Here is a 6000-nt window from a genome sequence, read left to right on the forward strand (position 1 = left end):
ACTGACAAAATAGGCAGCCCCCCCCCCTCTCCAATTTGCTGTGCTGTGTCCTGAAGAAGGGACCACGTCTCCCGAAACGTTAATTAAAGCACATCTTTTGAATATATGGAAGCCTCCGAGTGCCGCCTTCTACCGTGTGTGTGATATATATATATATATATATATATATATATATATATATATATATATATATATATATATATATATATATATATATATATATATATATATATATAATTATGTGCGTGTGTGTCCCCATGCACATTTTGCTTAACAACAACTTGCTCAAGGCTGCAGGTGCATGCCGGGGTCTTATTCTTCGATAGCAGTCATTAAATTTAGCGCAAAGCTGCAGTTTTGCCATAATATGAAGGAGACAAAATACAAGATAAATATGCCCTGAAGGGGCACCTGCACAGAGGTGAAACTACCACTGGTGCATCAGGTAAACTGGGGACCCTGAGGACTGAGGGGCCACTGCTGCCCAGACAAGCAATGAACTATTCCCTGCCCCCCCCCCCCTTACACACACACACACACACACACACACACGTAGAGATGTGCCCTGTGGGCACATTAGTGGTGCTGTCCCTGGCTGGAGACAGCGCTGGGGCAGCTTGTCTGTCCCCAGCGCTGGGTGCGTGGCGGCGGCGGGTGTCCGGTGCAGGGATTACCCTTTTCCCTGCACTGGACCGGAGGCTGCGGAGAGGTTCAAATATTGGCGCCCTCCGGGAGCCAATCGCGGCTCCCGGAGCGGCGGCCAATCAGAGAGGGGCGCGGCGAGCCAATCGGCGCTCGCCGCGTCATAGGCCCCGCCCCCAGCGTCTGACGTCAGACGCCGGGCGGGAGCCGAAGAGACCGCGCGGAAGAGCGCGAAGAAAGCAGCCGGGACCTGGAGAGAGGAGTCGGCGCGCCGGAGCGCAGGAGAGAGTCCGGCGCCGAGGAGAAGACGACGGCCGTGGGAAGAAGAGCTCCGGTGGCCGCTGAAGAGGCCGGAAGACGTCGGGCTCCTACAAGAAGATGTCCAGCGGCGGCTGGACGCGGAGCAGCGGAGGCGACGCCGCTGGCCAGGACGGGTCAGCGGCAGAAGAGGGCACCGGAGACCCCTTGAAGCAGGTGAGGCCTCAGTGAGGCTACTTCCACCCCCTTTCCTTTCCTCCCTAGACCATCAGGGACGGGCATTAGGCCCGGGGGCACAATTCAGGCACTAGGCCTGTGGCGCCGATAGGAGGTTTGAGTCACCATTGGATTTGGTGGTTTGGGCATTAGGCCCAAGCCACCCCAACAGCACAGTAGGCGGGCATTAGGCCCGAGGGGCATATCAGGCAATAGGCCTGTGGGGCATTAGAGGGCATTAGACCCTAGTGTATTCTGGCCAATTAGGTAAGCATAAGGTGACGCTGGGTACTAGGCCCAGGTCACCCAACGAGTGACAAGTTAGGCGGGCGCTAGGCCCGTGGGTGAAATCAGGCCTCCGGCCTGTGTGCAGTCAGGGGGCGCTAGGCCCAGTGGATAAGTGCCCCCGAGGTGAATAAAGGTGGCACTGGGCACTAGGCCCAGGCCACCCTGAGGTGTTTAGGTAGGCAGGTCCGCTTGACCTGAGCCCTATAGAAGGAAGTGTACAGGAGGTGGGCAGGCTGTGTGGCGCCCACCCCCTTCCAGCAGCAGGTAGGGATTTAAAGGGACAGCACCGTGTGATCTTGTATTCCGATATTGTGATGTATGTTGTTACCGTGCAGGGCAAAGTGTCTGTTTGTTTTAAGTTTGTGCATAGTTGTGTTGCACCACTCACACGAGCTAGTTTGAGGGCTCTGTTTATGTAGCTAGTGTAGCGGACGCACACTAGGGTAGTTCTAGGCCCTGCACGGCTGTTTCTCTCTTTGCCTCCTTACAGGGACCTGTAAGTGGAGAAGATCGGAGTACAAGACGTAGGACGGTGAGTAACATCGGTCTGTGTGTTCCTTCTGTGTGTGTCCCTATCTGTCTCCCTTCCTTCAGGGCGAACGGTGAGCCTTGCACGCCGGTGCAAGGTAGAATTTCCACCTGGTGCGAGAGTGCCAATAGGTGAAATTCGGGCTCTGAGGCGGACGCCTGGGATGACCCTCACCTAGCCCGAAAGCACTATTTTCCTCGGCTCCGGAGGGCGTTTCGGTCCACAGTCAGGAGGACGGCACTCAGCAATCTCCTTCCTCCTAGGTCATCGTGTCTGGATCCGACGGAAGATTTGCCAGGTCCGTTGAAGGTTCCGGTACCTGAAGGTGAGAGAGAGCGGCGCCTGGTGAGTACCGAGACTACACCTGCACGGCAGCAGGTACCACCACACGCGCAGCCGCACCTCTCTCACACACACACACACCAGGGAGAGCTCCACTGCCTGAGGGACCTGCCCCTTACCTTAGGTGTGTGCCGTACTTATAGAGGAGTCCTGCCACTTATCAGCACTGGTATTCATAGCCACTTACTGCCTTTAATTAAGTGTCAGCTGTACATTTTTTTTTCTAATTCATTGCTCTCTGTGAATTAAAGGCAGCTCACAACCAGTGTAACTGGCACTGTAATGCTGGTTACCATACGCGTTCGCAGCTAATTTTATTAGGCGGTGCACTGCAGGAGGGGCATGTCTAGCATCACCTTTTGGGCGTGTCTAGCACTGCCTTTTGGGCATGTCAAGCAACGCCCAGGAACATATCTAGCACTATTTTACATTCAGTAAAATCACATGGCTTAATCTAATTTCTTCCTAGTTCCTAATAATAACGTAGATATAATACACCCCAAAGAAATAAAATGAAACATAAAGGTGCAACCACTGGCCAGTAATCACTGTCCGCTGCGGCATAACCCTGCGTCCTAGCTGTTGCTGCACCCTATCGCTGCTTACACTTCCCCAACCTGTCTCTGACCCAGTGGCGGAGCTAGAAAGTGATGGGCCTAGGTGCAAATAAATCGCCCCCACACACACACACACCCCAACACTTGCACCCCCCATTACCTACACCCTGATTTTCAGTGGACAAATGTAGGGGGCCGAACATTTCAGTTTTAATATAACAAAAGTAAAGTTTCAAATTTACACGTGCCATCAGAGCCACATCTGCCTCTCTCTATGCCATCAGACCCCTCATCCGCAGGACATGAGCATTTGTCACACATGTCCCCATGCCCTTTATTCACATTACACCACACAGTATGAGCCAAAATTCACGTTACGCCACACAGTATGAGCCAAAATTCACGTTACGCCACACAGTATGAGCCGAAAATCATATTACGCCACACAGTATGAGCCAAAATTCACATTCTGCCACACAGTATGAGCCAAAATTCACATTATGCCACACAGTATGAGCCGAAATTTACATTATGCCACACAGTATGAGCCAAAATTCACATTATGCCAAAAAGTGAGATGAAATTCAAATTATGCTACACAGTATGAGCCAAAATTTACATTATGCCACACGGTATGAGCCAAATTCATATTACGCCATACAGTATGAACCAAATTCTCATTATGCCACACGGTATGCCTGCAGCAGTGCTAGATACACATAAAACTCCCACTCTGGAAACTACTGAATGCTTGACTTAGCTAATATATTTATGTAAAACCTCATAGCTCAGCATGTGTTTGGGGTCGCCTCTGCTTCCATGCAGGGCCTCACACAGTGTAAGCACAAGCTGCAGCGTTCTTTCCCTCCTCTCCTAGCAGAAACAAGACGCAAAGTTGTGCATCCATTCCTGGGTGTATGGCACCAACTCTTATGGTATACAGGGAGGGTGCTGAGCTATCGTTATTAGAAGATACCAGCAGCCAGGTACTGGAAATCTCACCATGAGACCAGCACTGGGAGCAGCAGTCACAGGTGGGAGAAGCGATGCCACTGGAGTTACTAAACGAAACTTCTCCACTTCCTGTGTACAGAATGAGGAATGGAAGCTGGGCAGCATAGAGACTGTGCTCTGCTGCTGCTCCCCGGTGCATAGAAGTGTCTGCTCTCCCTGCTGCCGCCTGTGCCAGACGATACTGAACCATTATACCTTAGCTTCCCCTGTGACTGCATGCAGTCAGTCGGCGCAGCGGCATGTACAGAGTGCGCTGGTTGGGGCAATGTTTGAAGCAGTGTAGGGGCCCTCAATGTGTGGGATCCCTGGACAACCACCCTTTTCACCCCACCTAAAATCCGTCCTTGAAGGTCACATATTAGATCATTTATTGTAGTATGGGGGATACTACAATAAATGATCTAATATGTGACTGAATATAAATGAAATTACAGTCTCAATGCTCTAATATGTAGTATAGACCTCATCCTCTAATAAATAGCACAGATTCAACACCGACCGCTCAACCCCCACTACTTACTGCTCTCTTCTACTCCTGTCTTCACTCTGAGCTGCTCCTCACAGGCTGGCTGCGGGTGTCTTGCTTGCTGGCTCAGGCTGCTGTTCTTTCTGGGTATGAGACTGTCTCATAGCCCAGAGTTAGTGACACCTGCAGGAGGAGGGAGCTCAGGCTGGGGAGTAAGCCTGTCATCTTCAGGTGTGGGGCACCCACACTTCTCCACGTGATCGTGGTACACTAAGCTCCACCCCCTCACAGAAAGGGGCGTGGATTTAAAGCAGCGGTGCCCACCTTGGAATTAATTAGCTCCGGGCCAACTCCTCCCTGCTTGATATCTGCCACGGCTGTAAACTCTGGAGGGGGAAGATTTGTTCTTTCAGTGGTGGCTGCAACTCCAAGCTCCAGCCCCTCCCTCCCCTAACTTGTAAGGGCGCAGCAGCAGCACGTCCCAGCTCTGCAGTCTGAGGCTCTCAGCCTATCTTGGAGAGCAGATGTATGCGCTCATGTGCTGCTTGAGGGACAGGGGACCATCTTCAAAGCACTTTCTGTGCTCACTCAGGTAGCGCCGGCCCTGAATAAACTATATACAGCCAGTGCTAGCACATCGCTCACCGGGCACAGATGCATAGGAGTGGAGGCACAGTGTCAGGAATGAGCAGCAGGTGGCGGGGTCCGATTACACACCAGCGGACCGCGGCGATCATCACTGTGCATGACGTGTGAGGGGTGCCGGACATTAGGGGGTGCCTGTGTGCACGCCTATGCTGGTTACACACTGGCTAATATATCGGGCGCTCTATTGAGCAGGTGTACCCAGCATAAGAGAGTCTGCCTGCCTGATTACCAAACTGAGGAAAAACACAAGGGGATGGGGCCCATATCATGGACAGAGCAGAGGCTGCTGTGTTCCTGCCACCACACTAGGTACATGTCATACCCCCTGTTCTCCACACCACACAATACCGCTGTCACCCTCTGCCTCACCTTGCCTTCCGATATCACCTCTGCATCCTCCTGTCTTACGCTGTCACCCTCTGCCTCTCCTTGTCACCCATTGCTGTGTAGTATATTATGAACTTGGAGGGTAATTCAGACCTGATCGCTCGCTAGCTGGTTTTTGCAGTCCTGCGTTCACCTAGTCACCGCCCACCCGCGAGTGTATTTTAGCTGTACAAGTGTGCGATTGCATGTGTAGCTGAGCGGTACATAAAGATTTTGTGCAGTTTCTGGAGTAGCCCAGGACTTACTCAGCCACTGCGATCACTTCAGCCTGTCCGGGACCGGAATTGACGTCAGACATCTGCCCTGCAAACGCTTGGTAATGCCTGCGTTTTTCCAACCACTCCCAGAAAACGGTCAGCTGACACCCACAAACGCCTTCTTCCTTTCAATCACCTTGCGATCGGCCGTGCGAATACATTCTTTGCACAAACCCATCTCAGAGCAACGAACCCCTTTGTACCTGTGCAACGCGCCTGCGCATTGCGGTGCATGCGCAGTTCTGACCTGATCGCAGTGCTGCAAAAAACGCTAGCGAGCGATCAGGTCTGAATTACCCCCTTGGTTTGGCATTTTGTGAACTTGGTTTGGGGTGGAGGAGGGGGCCCAAATTATATTTTTGCACCTGGGCCCACCACTCACAAATTCCACCACTG

At 52.2% G+C, this 6000-nt stretch overlaps 1 long non-coding RNA gene across 2 annotated transcripts in view; it reads right to left on the reverse strand.

Annotated features, from left to right (window-relative positions):
- The window catches only part of LOC135022483 (uncharacterized), a 37893-nt gene extending 33251 nt beyond the window's left edge, over nucleotides 1–4642 (reverse strand). For both annotated transcript variants that reach the window (XR_010219600.1, XR_010219606.1), the window contains exon 1: nucleotides 4367–4642. This is a non-coding gene — a long non-coding RNA (uncharacterized LOC135022483). The remainder of the gene's footprint in view (nucleotides 1–4366) is intronic.
- Between the last annotated feature and the right edge of the window lie 1358 nt (nucleotides 4643–6000).

This window comes from Pseudophryne corroboree, chromosome 2 (assembly GCF_028390025.1).
Source record: "Pseudophryne corroboree isolate aPseCor3 chromosome 2, aPseCor3.hap2, whole genome shotgun sequence".
Classification (NCBI taxonomy): Eukaryota; Metazoa; Chordata; class Amphibia; order Anura; family Myobatrachidae; genus Pseudophryne; species Pseudophryne corroboree.